At 36.0% G+C, this 17503-nt stretch overlaps 1 pseudogene; it reads right to left on the minus strand.

Moving 5' to 3' along the window:
• Nucleotides 1-10152: 10152 nt before the first annotated feature.
• LOC147435593 (uncharacterized) lies at nucleotides 10153-11429 on the minus strand (annotated as a pseudogene).
• Between the last annotated feature and the right edge of the window lie 6074 nt (nucleotides 11430-17503).

A 17503-nucleotide genomic window follows, 5' to 3' on the forward strand; every position in this document is an offset into this window, starting at 1 on the left:
TCACATCTAGCAATGTGTAGCATCTTGCATTTCCAATAATGAGGTAAACTATCCATTGAGAGAGAGAGAGAGAGAGAGAGAGAGAGAGAGAGAGAGAGAGAGAGCAAAAAAGAATCACCATTTTAAAGATGAAAATTTTCTTGATAAGTAGAAATTCTCACAATCTCTTATTTTGTAATCACACATGTTGAGAACATCTTCTCCAGACACTGAATTCGCAACAAAAATATTATTGTGAATATGCATGTGTCTATAGATGTGGAGGGTGTGTCCATGGGACTTATAGATTTAAATCCATCACCATGTTTTTAGTATATAATCCCCTATTGTATTTATCACAAAACCCTAAATTTCAATTTTGTATGGATGTAAAAAATAAACCATTATACATATGCATATGTCAAAATGTCTTATTGTGTGTGTGTGTGTGTGTGAATTAGAAGCATATTTAGTTATAATCTCTAGCTTTGTTTACTTACATGTGTGTGCAGACACGCGTACACACGAGCACACATGGGCACATAAGTAAATACATGTGCATGCATTTGAGTAGATATAGTGTATTTTCAAATGAGGGTGTGTTTTAATTGTCTTGTGTGCGTGCACACACATACGTACACGTATATGCGTGCACGTAGGTATGTGTTGCACACGTATGTACCCATGGTTGTGTGAATACATATGAAAACATTTGTACAGTAATTGCAACAATTTCTTCACCAAATTCAAATTGAAATTGATGACAAAAATATGAATTAACAACTCTTGTGGCAAGAAGTAATGCCATATTGTAAATCACCTGCAAGACTATGATGTCCCAGGGGTACCTTGATGAATGATATGGTCCTACAATTTATACTTTGATTGTCTTTGCAACATATGTAGAGCTCTGTCATAGAATTATGCTAAATTGAAATTAAACAATCATCTTTCAAGCTCTACAATGTAGTACAACTCAAGCTTGTGTATATTCAAGGCTCTCTTGGTTTGCAGCCATCACTCTTCTTCTCCTTTTATCCTCATATGTCCTCAATTTGTTGAATGAACTATTATTAGATACAACAGTTTCTCTTTTGTATAGAGACAATATTGTAAGAATGTGTGTGTGTGTACATGTGAGAAGGAGAGAGAATGATAAAATACAACAAAGATGCAATCCGTTTTTTTCTCTTTTGGCAATACCTTTTTTTAACAATTGAAATGGTCAAGGTGGATTTCTAAAAAACTAAAAAAGTGATAATGTCATTAGGTTGAGTTGAATTGGAATCGGTGTTCAAGAAAGGTTGCCTTAACTTAGCCTTGAGCCGGTTGAAAATCGAGACTAGCCGGTTGCAAACCATGAGAAAGAAAAAAAAAACATTGAAATATGTGAGAAAATAGTTGGAAAAGCTTACAAATTTATGCTAGTATGTCGGATTCACTTCTTTGTGAGGAGGAAATGCGATCAACGACTATTTAATAAAAGAGACTTTCTCGAATTTTGACTAAAATTAATTTATAAAATGCAAGAAAAGTCAAACCATGTGAAACTATGAAATGAAATGTGAAATAAAAAGAACTCATCAATGTGTGTGTGTGTGTGTGTGTGTGTGTGTGTGTGTGTGTGTGTGTATAATTTACTAGAACTATGCAAGGTGAAGCTTCACTTTAACATTGTAAAACAATAGAATGCAAGAAAAGTCGAGACATGTTAGGATGTAAAATGAAAGGTGAAATAAAAAGATCAATTTACTATTTTAAAACTAAAATACCATTTAAGATAAGTCTCAATCATCTCTAAAAACATTGAAAGTATGCCTAACCCAACTCTCCTCTAAGGCTTCTCTTAGAAAGCCAAAAATCAATGCGTAGGAAGGAGTTGTGTGTGTGTGTGTCTCTCTCTCTCTCCAAAACTTCTTTTGTTTCTGGTGTGCATGAGAGCTAGAGAAAGAAGTTTTTCGCTTTCTAAAAGAAGCCTTAAAGGGAAGTTGGGTTAGGCATACTTTCAATGTTTTTAGATTGAGAATTACCTTAAATGTTATTTCAGTTATAAAATAGTAAATGGATTTTTTCATTTCACATTGACATGTCTTGACTTTTCTTGCATTCTATTGTTTTAAAATGTTATTTCAGTTATAAAATAGTAAATGGATTTTTTCATTTCACATTGACATGTCTTGACTTTTCTTGCATTCTATTGTTTTAGAATGTGAAATTGAAGCTTCACCTTGCATAGTTCTAATAAATTCTATAGATACACACACACACACACATTTATATTCACTCCCCCCCCCCACACACACACACGAGTTCATTTTATTTCACATTTCATTTCAAAGTCTCACATGGATTGACTTTTCTTGCATTCCATAACTTAATTCTAATTTTTTTTTGAGAAAGTATCTTTTATTAAGCGCCCGTTGGTCGAGTTTCTTCCTTACAAAGAAGAAAACAAGAGATACTAGCAAAAATTAAAAATTTGCATTATTGTTGAACTATTTTCTCACATATTTCACCAATTTTTCTTCCCTTTACCATGGTTTGCAATTGGCTAGTCTCAAATTTCAATGGGCTCAAGGCTATGCTGAGGCATTTCTTTCTTAAACACTAATTTTTTTGTTGAACTCAATCGAATGATTTTATCACTTTCTTGTTGTTTTAGAAAGCCATGTGACCCTTTCACTTGTTAGAGGATTGGGAAAGTAGCTTCCCATCTTTTGTCTTTAAAAAAAAAGAAAAAGAGTAGGTGATGGTTCTACATGTTTCCTTGTAAATGCGAAACATGTAAATGCAGCCACTACATTTCAAAACAAGTGGAAGTTTTTCAAACAACTGAAAGGAAAGGGTCACGGTGGCTTTCTAAAAAAATAAGAAAGTGATAAAGTCATTAAGTTGAGTTAAATTGAAATTAGTGTTCAGGAAATGATTGCCTCAAGTTAGCCTCGATCCGATTGAGCATGTGTGTGTGTACATGTGTAAAATCATACTCTTACCATTGTTGTGAATCAAATAAATTGGTATAAGTTTAAAATTTATTGATACAATTTCATATAATAATAGTAAAAAATAGTGGTGATGGCTAACTCACTCTTTATAGAACATGGGTATGTGTGTATGTGCGTGATGATTTTCATACATGAGGTCTTTTTTAGTTTATTTTGTGTGTGTGTGTGTGTGTGTGGCCCTCCCCCATCCCTAGGGAAGGGTCAACATGGTGGACGCTGAGTCCACCATTTGGACCCTCCCCCCCACCAAGAAATTCTATTAGCATATCTTTATCAATCTTTCAAATAGAGAATTCATTACGTTTCAAAAATTCAAGAATGGAGGAATGAGAGAGTCACCTGCCAACCAACCAGACAACACGTAGTTAGTAATCATGTATTGAATGGGTGACAGGTATAAAGAGGCCCCCATCCACGTGTTGTAGTTTTCACATCTAGCAATGCGTAGCATCTTGCATTCTCCAATAATGAGGTAAACTATCCAGTGTGTGTGCATGTGCGTGTGCGTGCGTGTGCATGTGTGTGTGTGTGTGTGTGTGTGTGTGTGTGAGAGAGAGAGAGAGAGAGAGAGAGAGAGAGAGAATTCACCATTTAATAGAGATGAGTTTTATCTTGATAAGTAGAACTTATCACAATTCTTATTTTGTAATCACACAAGTTGAGACCATCTTCTCAAGACACTGAATTCACAACAAATATGTTAATGTGAATATGCATGTGTCTATAAATGTAGAGGGTGTGTCCATGGGACTTATAGATTTAAAATCCATCACCACATTTTTAGTATATAATACCCTATTGTATTTATCACAAAACCCTAAATTTCAATTTTGTATGGATGTAAAGAATAAACCAATATACATATGCACTATGTCAAAATGTCTTATTGTGTGTGTGTGTGTGTGTGTGTGTGTGTGTGTGAGCGCGTGCGCGTGAGTGCATGTGGATTAGAAGTATATTTAGTTATAATATCTAGCTTTGCTTACTTACATTTGAATGAGTGATCGTGTGTGCACATGCGCACACACGAACGCACATGTACACAGGAGTATATACATATGCATGCATTTCTGTAGATATAGTGTATTTTCAAGTGAGGGTGTTTGGTTATTTGATTGTGTATGTGTGTGTGTGTGTGTGTGTGTGTGCATGCGCCCACATGTACCCCTAGGCATGTGAATACATATGAAAACATTTTTATAAAAATTGCAACAATTACTTCACCAAATTCAAAATTGATGACAAAAAGATGAATTAAACAACACCTGTGAAGTTGTGGCAAGAAGTAATGCCATACTGTAAATCACCTCCAAGACTATGATGTCCAAGGGGTACCTTGATGAATGATATAGTGCTACAATTTACACTTTGATTGGATTTGCAGAATATGTAGCTATTATAGAATTATGCTAAATTGAAAGTAAGCAAATATTTTTTCAAGCTCTAATGTAGTACAACTCAAGCTTGTGTATCCTCAAGTATCTCTTGGTTTTCGGCCATCACTCTTCTTTTCCTTTTATCCTCATATGTCCTCAATTTGTTGAAGAGTAGAGTGACCTATTATTAGATACAACAATTTATGTTTTGGATAGAGACAATATTGTAAGTGTGTGTGTGTGTGTACATGTGAGAAGGAGAGGGAATGATAAAAGACAACAAAGTTGCAGTCTGTTTCCTCGTCTTTTGGCATTACCTTTTTTGGATTTCCAAAAGAAGTCTTAGGGCGGAGTTAAGTTAGGCATACTTTCAATGTTTTCAGTGATGATTGAGACTTACCTTAAATGTTATTTTAGTTTTGAAATAGTAAATGGATCTTTTTATTTCACCTTTCATTTCACACTGTGACATGTATTTACTTTTCTTGCATTCTATTGATTTAGAATGTTAAAGTAAAGCTTCACCTTGCATAATTCTAGTAAAATTCTATAGATACATATATACATACTCACCCACACACATCTACATATATATATATAAAATTATTATTTATATTTACACACACACACATATATATAAATATTGATGGGTTCTTTTTATTTCATTTCATAGCCTCACATGGCTTGATTTTTCTTGCATTCTATAGCTTAATTCTTGTCAATATTTGAAAAAGTCTCTTTTATTAAGCGACTGTCGGTCGAGTTTCCTCCTCACAAAAAAGCGAATAAAAAATACTAGCATAAATTTAAAATTTGTAGGATTTTTGAACTATCTTCTGACATATTTCATCGGTTTTTCTTCCCTTTACCATGGTTTGCAACCAGCTAATCTCAATTTTCAATCGGTTCAAGGCTCAGCTAAGGCAATCCTTTCCCAAACACTGATTCCATTTTAATTCAACCTAATGATATTATCACTTTCTTTTTGTTTTAAAAAGCCACCGTGACCCTTCCAGCAGTGTTTGAGAAAGAATTGCCTTAGCTTATTCTTGAGCCGGTTGAAAATCAAGACTAGTCGGTTATAAAACATAGCATAGGGAAGAAAAATCAGTGAAATATGTGAGAAAATATTTCAAAAATTTTGCAAATTTCAAAAAAATTGATAGTATTTTTGTTTTGCTTCTTTGCGAGAGGAGGAAACTTGGATGGTGGTCTCTTATAAAAGAGACTTTTTCGAACACTAACTGGAATTAAGCTAAAAAAAATGCAAGAAAAATCAATCCATGTGAGGCTATGAAATGAATGAAAGGTGAAATAAGAATTACTCTTTAATATACACACACACACACACACACACATATATATATATGTGAATGTATGTATGTATATATATTTGTGTGTGTGTATGTATGTATAGAATTTACTAGAATTATACAAGGTGAAACTTTACTTTAGCATTCTTAAACAATAAAATCCAAGAGAAGTCAAGGCACGTCAAGATGTGAAATGAAAGGTGAAAAAGAAATATCATAAAGTATTTTAAAATCAAAATAACATTTAAGGTAATCTCAATCATCATTGAAAACATTGAAAGTATGCTTAACTGAATTCTACTCTAAGACTTTTTATAGAAAGCCAAAAGATTATAGGACCCATTGATAAACTAAAAGAAAAGAACATTTAATTGAATGCATAAGAAAAGGTAAGTCTACAAGCATAGAAAAAAATAGTATAGTTTAAGGAGATAGATCTTTAAGAGGCCCTTAAAAGAAAGCACTCTTTCACAAATAAAAAAATAGTAAAAGAATCACGATGGCTTTTTAAAATAATTAAAACGTGATAAAATCATTAGGTTGAGTTTAAGTAGAATCAATGTTCAAGAAGGGATTGCCTCAGCTTAGCCTTGAGCCGATTGAAAATGGAGACTACCTGGTTGCAAACCATGGTAAAGGGAAAAAAAACTGGTGAAATATGTGAGAAAATAATTCAAAAATCCTACAAATTGAAATTTATGCTAGTGTTTTTGGTTCGCTTCTCTTTGGGAAAGAAACTCAGTCAACGTTTGCTTAATAAAAGAGACTTTTTTGAATATTGACTAGAATTAATTATAGAATGTAAGAAAAGTCAAGCTGTGAAATAAAATGTGAAATTGAGAAAAGTCATTAATATATCTCCATAGAATTTACTAGAATTATGTAAGTGAAGTTTCACTTTAACATTCTAAAACAATAGAATGCAAAAAAGTAAAGACATATCTTGCTATGAAATGAAAGTGAAATAAACATTTAAAGTAAGTTTCCATCATGCACTCAAAACAATGAAAGTCTCCCTAACCCATCTTACTAAGGTTTTTCTATGAAAGCAATAAACAAGGTGAAGCTTCACTTTGGCATTCTAAAATAATACAATGCAAGAAAGTTCAATCCATATCAAGTTGTGCAATGAGGGTAAAATAACAAGGTGATGTCTCACGAGAGAGTAAGAGGAGAAGAGATTTTTGGGGAGTATGTTGAAATTCATCATTTTTGTTGTGTTTTAACATAAAATCATATTGTCCATTTTATATACATAATCACAAATTATTTTTATATTACGAAGAGTCCCACTTAAACAACAAAAAATATGGCATTGTAAAACAAAATAGAATGAAAACAAAATCAAATAAAAATAATAAAATAAAATGATAAATTTAAACAAAAAAACATCTAATTGAGTGCATAAGCAAGGGTAGGTCTACAAGAATAGAAAATAATAAAAAATTTAATAAAATAGATCTTTATGAGACCCTCAATTAAAAGCACTCTTTCACAAATAAAAATAGCGAAAGAAATTTCCTTGAGTCAATACTTCACATCACTATTCAAGACTCAGAGGATCAAAATCTTATAAATGCTCTCCTTAATTTCTTGTTTTTAAAGATGTTTTGAGTTTGCAAAAAAGACCCATTTAATATATAAATCCAAAAGGACATTCATCAAGGTAAATCCAATCATCACTGAAAACATTGAACATTAGAGGAGAGCTCAACTCTCCTCTAAGGCTTCTTTTAGAAAGACAAAAAAATCATTGAATCATACTTCACATAACCATTTAGAGAATAAAACTCCTATGAATGAACTCCTTAATTTCTTGTTCTTTAAGGCCTTATTGAGTAGGAAAAAAAGACCCATTTAATATAGTAAATACAAAAGGAAATTTAAGGTAAGTCCCAATCGTCAATGAAAACATTGAAAGTATGTTTAGCTCAACTCTACTCAAAGGATTCTTGTAAAAAGCCAAAATCAATGGCTAGGAGGGAGTTGTGTATGTGTGTGTCTCAAAAATTTCTTTTGTTTGGTGTGCATGAGAGCTAGAGGTTGGCAAAGTAGTTTCTCATCTTTTGTCTTTGTTTTAAAAGAAAAAGTATAGGTAATGGTCCTACATATTTTCTTGTCAATGCAGCCACTACATTTCAAAACAAGTGGAAGATATTCAAAAAAGTATTTGGATATCCTATTTATAGCCTTCCAATTTGTACAGAAAGAAAATGAGAGCCTCTTCAAGGCCTTCAACGGTTGAACTTATATGACATTCTTTTTGGCTTTCCAAAAGAAGCCTTAGAGGAGAGTTAGATTAGGTATACTTTCAATGTTTTCAGTGATGATTTAAACTTACCTTAAATTTTATTTCAATTTTAAAATAGTAAGTGAATCTTTTTATTTCACTTTCATCTCACATCCTGACATGTCTTGGCATTCTATAGTTCTTGATTGTTAGATTGAAGCTTTGACTTGCATATTTCTAGTAAATTCTATGGACACATACACACACATGTGTGTGTGTGTGTATATATATATATATATATATATATATATATATATATATATATATATAGTTCTTTTTATTTCACATTTCATTTCATAGCCTCACATGGTTTGACTTTTCGTGCATTCTATAACTTAATTCTAATCAATATTCAAAAAAGTCTCTTTTTATAAGCAGCCATTCGGTTGAGTTTCCTCCCCACCAAAGAAGCGAACCGGAAATACTAGCATAAATTTAAAATTTGCAGGGTCTTTGAACTACTTTCTCACATATTTCACTAGTTTTCTTCCCTTTACCATGGTTTGCAACCAACTAGTCTTGATTTTCAACCGGCTCAAGGTAAGCTGATGCAATCCTTTCTTGAACATTGATTCTACTTAAACTCAACCTAATAATTTTATAGAAGGCCACCATAACTCTTTCACTTGTTTGTGCATCTAGTGAAAGGGTAGTTTGAATGAGCCTTCAAAATGAAAACTAGGGCCACCATTGAACTTTGAGGGTTGGGTGAAAGTCACATCTAAAAAATTTCCTAAACAAAATAATAATAATAATAATAATAAGATATTAAAAAAAAGTAGTGGAGAACCACAAGTTTTCTTGTTTTCTCCTAATTTTGAGAGTGGGAGTGTCCTTTGTGTATGTATGTTCTTTTTTGCTTTTAAAAGCCTTAGTATCCATATGCCATGAAGGTCGTTCAATTTTTGTTGCTAGACATGTGTGCCTTTGAAGAGCTTATTTAAGTGTCGAAGAGAATTGAAAAAGAAATCATGTCCTTTCAAATGAAAATTTTCAAAAGCTTGCATTGTTTTTTGTGTATCACAAATCATTTTAAAATTAAGAAAGTAAACTAAATTCCAAAAAAGCCTTGCACATTGTATATAGACAAAGCCATCTCTTTATATAGAATAAAAGTCTTTCACTTCCCAATGGCAAGAAGCTTTTCATTTTCTAGACCCTTCATTTTACATTTTAGATGTTTTAAGAGGAGTTATTATTTTTTTCCAATTTGTGTTTGAAATTAAGATATGTGGTGAAGGGTTTTGATTTCTAATTGTAACCGATAAGAACCAAAAATGTAAAGTTTTTTCTAGTACAAGAAAAAGAATGAGGCAGGTTAAGGCACTACCTTCTGTACATGCCAAAAATTGGTTAATGTCAAATTTCATCTCATATTCTAAATGTTAAACCAAACATTCTTTTAAAGTAGATTTTTAAATATATCTCTCTACACACACACACACACACACACACACACACACACACACACACACACACACACACACACACACACACATACACATATATCTATTGTGGTGTACACGGGATTAGGCTCAAACTGAGTTTGCCTCTACCTTGAGAGGGCACCTCCTTATATTATGCCCATAACATGTCCGACCACACTAGGTGGCCGAACTCTACCTACACGACCACACACCACACCTCCCCTCTTAGGGAGAAAAAAGATGGACATCTTTTTTACAATTTGGGCTGAGAACGGACTTGATAGGAAGGGATCAACTCCAACGCCTCATGCGGGGGGAGTGATCATACAAAGGCTTAGGGGCTAGGGATTGAATTTGGGGGCTAGACTCCTCATCATTCAAGACATGGAACTCAAACATCTCTCTTATGCAAACATTAGGTCGCTATCCCAATGTAATTGACAAGACGAGGAAGGACTAATTGAGGATTGGGTGCGAAATTTTTGTGACATACATTCATTTCCATAAGAGATTTGGTGTGATTGTGAGTTTATTTGAACAAAAACTAAAAAGTCCAAGAACTGAAATCAGTAGCAAAAGGCACCTCTGCAACCAAGTTGCAGTAACTCCGTTTGCCATCAAGAAAACTCCAACTAAGTGCAAATTTAACTTGATGTCTGTTGTGCAGGGAAATTAAATGTGGATTGTTGAACAAAACAGTCATGAAAGTTGAGCTGCATTAAAACCATCGCCATTGATTTTCCCTGAGGAGGTTGCATGGGCTGCGGGGGAGCATCAGTATCATGGACAACTGCAAACATGCTCCAGGCGGAGGATTTGAGTTTCATGCAAGGGTAAGAATCGTAGGGGTCATCAGCGTAGAGGCCATAATTAACCATTGGCTTGGGAGGAGCAAGCTGACGCCTGTTTGCACAACTCTTTGCAGTTTGATGGACTTCCACTTTTCGGAGTGAACTTGTCTCTTTGCAAAAAACTGCATGCTTGCTGAAAATCATTAGAGCTGACCTTGATGGTGCAAGCAACTAAATTGGCCAGACCATGAAAGCGGGCAACTATGAATAAGAAAGACATGTTACGAGCATGTAGCATTCTACTCTGCATTTGGATCGCATGAGGTTAGCAAGATTATAGGGGAGGTCATCGACAGTGGACTATGGTTAGCAAACTGAGAGGCAATTAGTAGATTCCAAGCACGTGTTATCCACGCGTCACCGTAGAAGCAGCTATGAAAACAAGAAAGTAGAGCTACAGATGTTGGGCTCGTGAGCAATACCAAGGCCTTGACGCCAACACTACCTGGACAAAATGAGGTGAAGAAGAGGTATGCATTGGGCGCCGCTTGATGTAGGAAATGGATCCGTACCACGTCAGTTACAATCGAGAGGCTCACGTACAAGGTGATCATCATGATGCTCATGATGGAGAAGCTATTGAGTGGCAGCTACTGCCTCTACTACGAGTGAAAGAGCAACAGCGTATGGTCATTGATGCAGATTCGCCATAAGAGAGAAGCTCCTCATGATGCAGCCAAAACTGAATGGCGTAGAGCAGGGACAGAGAAGCGTGGGCGACCTGCTGTAGCTGAAGAAACATCAGAAAAGCCCGTAGGCTGCGTGACATGCTCTTCTTGTTGGGCGCCTTACTGCCATGGCGAAACTCTACAGAATAGGCAGCTAGGATGCTGAGAGTTGTCTTCATTGTCTGAGAAGAGAAGGGCTCGGTGATAAGGGGAGCAACAAAAATGTGGGAGGTGCAAGGATGCTGCAGAAAAACTCCCTGCAAAGAGATAGTACTCTCTCGCTCTCTCTTGTCCAGTATCAACGGCGAACTCCATCATGAATTGGGGAACCCAAGAAACTAAAGAAGAGAAAGAAGGATTCCTAACAGCCCATCTCCTCCACCAATGTGGTGTACACGAGATTAAGCTCAAATTGAGTTTGCCTTTACCTTGAGAGGGCACCTCCTTATATTATGCTAGAGAGTTGGTTACAACCATAACATGTCCGGCCACACTAGGTGTCCGAACTCTACCTACACGACCACACACCACAATATATATATATATATATATATACACACACATATATATACATACATATACATATATACACATACACACACACACACACACTATATATATATATATATATATATATATATATATATATATATATATATAGTGTGTGTGTGTGTGTGTGTGTATATATATATATATACACACACACACACACACACACACTATATATATATATATATATAGTGTGTGTGTGTGTGTGTGTGTGTATATACACACACACACACACACACACACACACACACACACACACACACACATATGTATATATGTGTGTATGTGTGTACGTATGTATGTATGTATGTGTGTGTGTGTATATATATACGTATGTATGTATGTATGTGTGTGTGTGTGTATATATACATATATATATGTGTGTGTGTGTGTGTGTGTATATATATATATCTAATATGTTTGGATGTTTTTTTTGTGAATGAAGACTTTTATATAGTGACGTGCATGATTCTTAAGAGCCTCCATGGCAAATGAGATAAACAAGATGCATTGTAAGAAGGCAAGCTTTTAGATCCTTTTTAATGAGATTCGCTAAGAATGAGTAGACAAACAATTAATAACTCAAAGTTTTAAAAAATGAAAATTTTTAAGCTTTGTAAGTAATTTTTTTAATTAAACATGATAATTACTCATTTCTATTTTTTGTACTTTAATTGTTATGGCTGAAGTTTGCACACTTTTAATCATAAATAGAAATTAATAGCTTAAATATTGTAAAAATGGCTTTTATATTAAGGGCTAAGTAAAAGATTTCTTTTAAACACTCCTCTCTCTCTCCCCCCCCCCCCGTCTTGTCCCAGATCAATATGAGTTTTTACCTTTTAAAATAGCTTTTTAACTCTCATGACCCCTCAATAGTCATTTTGTTGCCTTTTAAAGGCCCCTGTGAAGGTTTCAGTTTGTTTTCTTTGTAAAACATCAAAACCTAGTGTGTGGGTGTGGGTGTGGGTGTGGATGTATGTGTGTGTGTGTGTGCATGTGCATGTGCAAATCATACTCTTACCATTCATGCATAATCATCCTTATTGCCCCAATATGTGAACCCGAGTTTGTACCTCTGCAATTCGTATCAAGACAGTGCATCATACACATGTGTATGTTCAAAGTGTTAAGCTCACTAGATCAAGGTGTGGATCTACCTTTGAAGTCTTCATCACCTTGTTTTGCTGTGGGAGATGCCACTTCAGGGAGTGCTTTACGCTGAGTATCTTCCTCTCTCTTTGGTTCGGGCCAGGCCAGACCCCAAATGTGTTGGTGCTCTGATGACTATGTGTGCGCAATGGGCAATGATGCAAGTTTGATGCATGCTACTGCTCACGCGGTGTTTATATATCCACTCAGAAGTGCTTCCTATTTCTCACGCTCCCGGTGATTAAAGTGAGCCCATGTGCCTGCCTCGGCTCGGAGATATCCCCTTATGTTTAGCATTAATACTATCCAATTTAATATCATTCCATTTTTAGTTTTAATTCTTCACAGCTCTAGCACATGAGATCATTTAAATGTTATCATGTGCCCAGAATACATTAGACCTTATTCCCATGAAAATCATCGAGTACACTTGTGTTATAGCACCAGGGTAAAATGCTTTATTCCTTGACAATTTTTTTTTGGATACAACCATATGCAGAACAATCTCCACAAGTATGGCATGAAATATTTCCAAAAACTTCTCGGGAATAGTTTTACATTGTTCCTCCACTGCTACCTTTGCCTGACGGGGTATGTTCGATTGATTTCTGCATGAATAAAAAGTTACAAGCATATCAACATGGTTCCAATACATTTGTGTAAGGTATGTGTGTGTGCATGCATGCACTATCAAAGGTGTAGTGTATGAGTGCATGTATCCAAAGGGTACAAGAGGGGGATCTTCACCTCATTTTTGTTATATACAGTACAACTCCGTCTACCCCATGGTGCTGAGTTTGGCATCAATTTTGTTGCTTGGTGAATTCATAAAATAACCCAAGGGGACAATTTGGCAAGTGGAATCCTTAGTAAGCACAAATATAGAGATTTGATTGGTTCAATTTAGGTGTTCACTAGTATAAGATAGGAATCTTTTGTGTGCATGTTATCAAAGGCATTAGCTATCAATAAACATCACATGAACCAATAAAAGATATTGACTAACAAAAAACCATGTTTAGAGCAAGGAGGGATCCAAAGCTGCAATATGTCCATTGATTCTATTCATAAGGTACATCGAGATATAAATGCCATAATGCTTTCTTATTATAGATTTCTATATCTCAATGAAGGTGGTGAGCTAGGTACAATTGTCATGAGAGGATGGGGCCAATCTAGGGACTTTTTATTAGACCATTGTTTACTAAATATAGCATCAAAAGTGTTTCTATAAAGAGATTACTCAAGATAATACTTTGCCAAAAACTTGCAAGGACATGATGGAATAATCGTGTAAGCATGGGTGAACATTATACACCATAACAAGATATTTTCAAAAGAGCGATAAAGAGAGATCTTAAACAAGCCAGCATGTTATTCGTCCCGATGTTGTGGAGACTTAAAGGCTTTCAAACATTGTATTTTTTCAATGTTCAATTCATCTTGCTATTCGATCCTGGGTACAATTAATATCGTTGCTTCCATGTATATCATTAAATGAAGTATTGTCAAAACATAAACAGAAATCTTGCGTAATCATCTCCCTTTTTTACTATGCTTGATGTATGTTGCCTAGGAGTGTGTACAAACATGTGTCCTAGTGGCTATATGTGTTATGTGATGTGCATATGATACTGTAAAAATATAATATTGTGTGTGTGTGTACGCGTGCACGTGTGTTGATGAATTAAGGATAATACTAATATACAAAAGAATGACATGTTCAAAAAGCAATAGGCTTTAGACAATAAGAAGGTATTTGCACAAAACCAATTCTGTATTAAATTCATTTTTGTACTCTCTGGTCAAAATGAGGAATCATTCCAATTATCCTACACACTAGGATTGCAAGTGTTTATAAGGATACATTGTAAAGGTGTCAAAGAACCTATCACTGGTAATCCATGTCTTACTTAAAAGATTAGACTAGCTATTGTCCTAAATTACAAGAGTTTTGCCTTAATAGGTGAAGGAAAAAAAAATTCTTTTTTTTTCCTCCTTTTTTAAACATTTTTATATGTTTTTTACGTATTTATGTTTTTCCAAAAAACGTTTTTTATTCAGATAAGGAATTATTTGTGCTAAAAGATGTAAGAATTATTTTTAAAACATAGTGTCCCTTGTATTTAGAATGAGTCTATCTCATACTTCAAAGCTATTCTTGTCATAATAATCAATATCTAATTCTCCTAAATGATTTTCTCATATTAAACTGATCATTTAATGTGGGGAAGGCCAGGGGAGAAAAAGCTAGAATATTGGTTAAGCTAGCAGACCGGCCACAATAGGGATCCAAAGGAGGGAAAATAGGGATCCAAAGGGGGGGCCATCTGCAAAAGAGCCATGTGAAACAATGGGCTAAAAAGACCCTAAGGTTCAGCCCATTAAGACTTCCAAAATGCTAAGGTTCCAAAATTCAAAGGTTGTGTCCAAAAGGTCAACCCTAGGGAAAATTGGATGCTTACTGTGTGTACAAAAGTCTTCTTCAAAGCCTACAAAGGAGGGGGCGAGCCCATTTAGTAGGGGATGAGAGAGAAAGCACACACACACACACACACACACACACACACACACACACACACACACACACACACACACAGGCTCCCTTTACACAAAGGGAATTAGGGACACATGTCAGCTCCCTAGGCCAGATGCCCACAAGGTGTGCCCAATTCCTATTGGAAGACCCTTGAAGTGGACCAATGAGAATTAAGCTAGAGTAAATCTAGGTTAATTAATTTAAAAACATTTAATAAAAGAAACCAATGAGAATTAAGTCTCCTAGAAGACTATTGGGCAGTCTCCCAAGGGGTCCAATGAGCATTCAAGAGCCCAATGGCTTGCCTGATTCCTATTGGCCAGGAGGCAAAGGGGTCCAATGAGAGTTTAGTTTAATTATTTAATTACCTAAAGCTCTCACAAAAGGGGAAAGGGGGACACATGTCAGAAGGCTATCACTTATGCTGCTTAACACCCATTGGCTTGACTTGGGGAGGTCCAATGAGGCAAAAGCTAGACCAATTTAGCAGGAAGGGCTCGCCCAAGAGAGAGAGGGGGCTGATTTTTTCTTGGCATTGACACACACATACTCACACTGGACCATGTGTGAAGAAAGAATACTCTATCTCCTCCCAAGCTTTAATGGAGAGCTCATCACCTACTCCAAGCTTGTGAGATAGAAGCCTACATCAACACTCTCTTGGCATGTGGATGCAAATCCAACCAAGAGCCAAGCTTCAATGCATGCTCATCTTCTCTACCAAGATAATTACTAAGCTAAGCTATGCTAATATGAGTGATTATGTGAGGAGATGTACATCTTTCTCATAAGATACTCCTTCTTCCTCTCAATCTACTCTCATACCCTGCTAGCTCTCACCATCTTCGAAGGTGTGTGAGGTCTTGGGTCTGAGAACGGGGATAATTCAAGTTGTGTTTGATTAAGTGTTTTGCTTAGTGCATGAAGCTTCCATCTTCATTGCACTAGCTAGTCTTGAAGGAACACAAAGAATTTTATTGTACAATGTCTCTCTTGATGGGAGAAACCATAATACAAAGCCTTTTGGAGGGGGGACCGGCTCCATGCAAATCCGGTTCTCAACTGTTGTCAATAGCTTAATTTCTCTCTCTTTTGAAAGTATTGTTGATGCTATCTAACTAGGTGTTATGCTTTTTGTTGCTCTCTCCACCCAAGCACTCTTGTAATTCTCATTAGGAATCTATTCTAATGAAATGCCCACTATGTTCATGCTAATTTCCGCTACACATAAGTTATTAGGCCATTAAATGTTACATTGGTATCAGAGCTCAAGGTTTCTCTTTTCTTGCTCAAGAAGGGAGGTCCTCAAGCTAGCTACAAATGGTTGGTATTATTAATTGCCTGTGAGTAAGTAGAATAGGGATTTTCTCAGCCTTGCAGTGCGCCTGCCTTCGTGCAGTTAACGGGGCATCACCGTCGAGAGCTATGGTCTTAATAGTGGAGTCCTACGGGGCTTGCCTACGGCTTAACCACTATTGAGCTATTAGAAGCTTGACAGGAGCCGGTGCTGTTTTGGTGTTGAAAGACCCTCTCTTCTACTCCTTGCAATTAATGGTATTCGAGCTGCGGGTACAGTAGCTTGAGTGCTTTTTCTAAAGGGGTAAAGAGGAGTAGCAACTAGGGCTTGAAGTGCCAAAGTACACCTTAAAAGTTTACACCTAAAAGTTGTTAGAATGGCTGACAATAGTAAAGAGAGTGAAATTAATGTTGATAACTTTGATTTTGCTCATGAGCAAGCTACTAATGATGATTCAATGCTTGTTAACTATCTTGTTTCTAGGCTTCAACAAGCCATGGGCAATCCATCTCTCCAAAGTGAAGTGCAACGGCAGCTCCGTGCTCATGGGATTCTCCAAGCTCATCACCATGACGAGAGAACACCTAGGAAGCCTCCTTGTGAGACTACCAAAAGAGGTCTCTCTCCGATTCGGGAAGAAGAAGAGAATCCTTATGAAGGGCTCAAGAATTTACTTCTTGATGATGTATCTCCTTCCCAAAGGAGAACTCAAGAGCCTCCACCGAAGGAACGAGAAAGAAGCGAGTCTCCCGCCACCTCGGCGGAGATGGCTCCACGAAGACGGCGGGCTAAACGCTCTCCATCACCACCAAAGCGGAGAAGACCATCATATTCTTCTCCCCACCACAATTCAAAGAGGGATGATAAAAAGCAAGAGAAGAAAAAGGCGAGAAAGAGGACACCCTCTTCTCCATCTTCTTCATCCTCTTCCTCTTATGAAAGCTATGGTGAAGATGACAAAAATCAAGACAAGAAAAAAGCGAGAAAGAGGTCACCCTCTTCTCCACCTTCTTCAAATTCTTCACCCTCTGAAGAAAGTGATGGTGCAACCTTTGAA

Source organism: Adiantum capillus-veneris, chromosome 18 (genome assembly GCF_014529385.1).
Source record: "Adiantum capillus-veneris isolate H3 chromosome 18, ASM1452938v2, whole genome shotgun sequence".
NCBI classification, from domain to species: Eukaryota; Viridiplantae; Streptophyta; class Polypodiopsida; order Polypodiales; family Pteridaceae; genus Adiantum; species Adiantum capillus-veneris.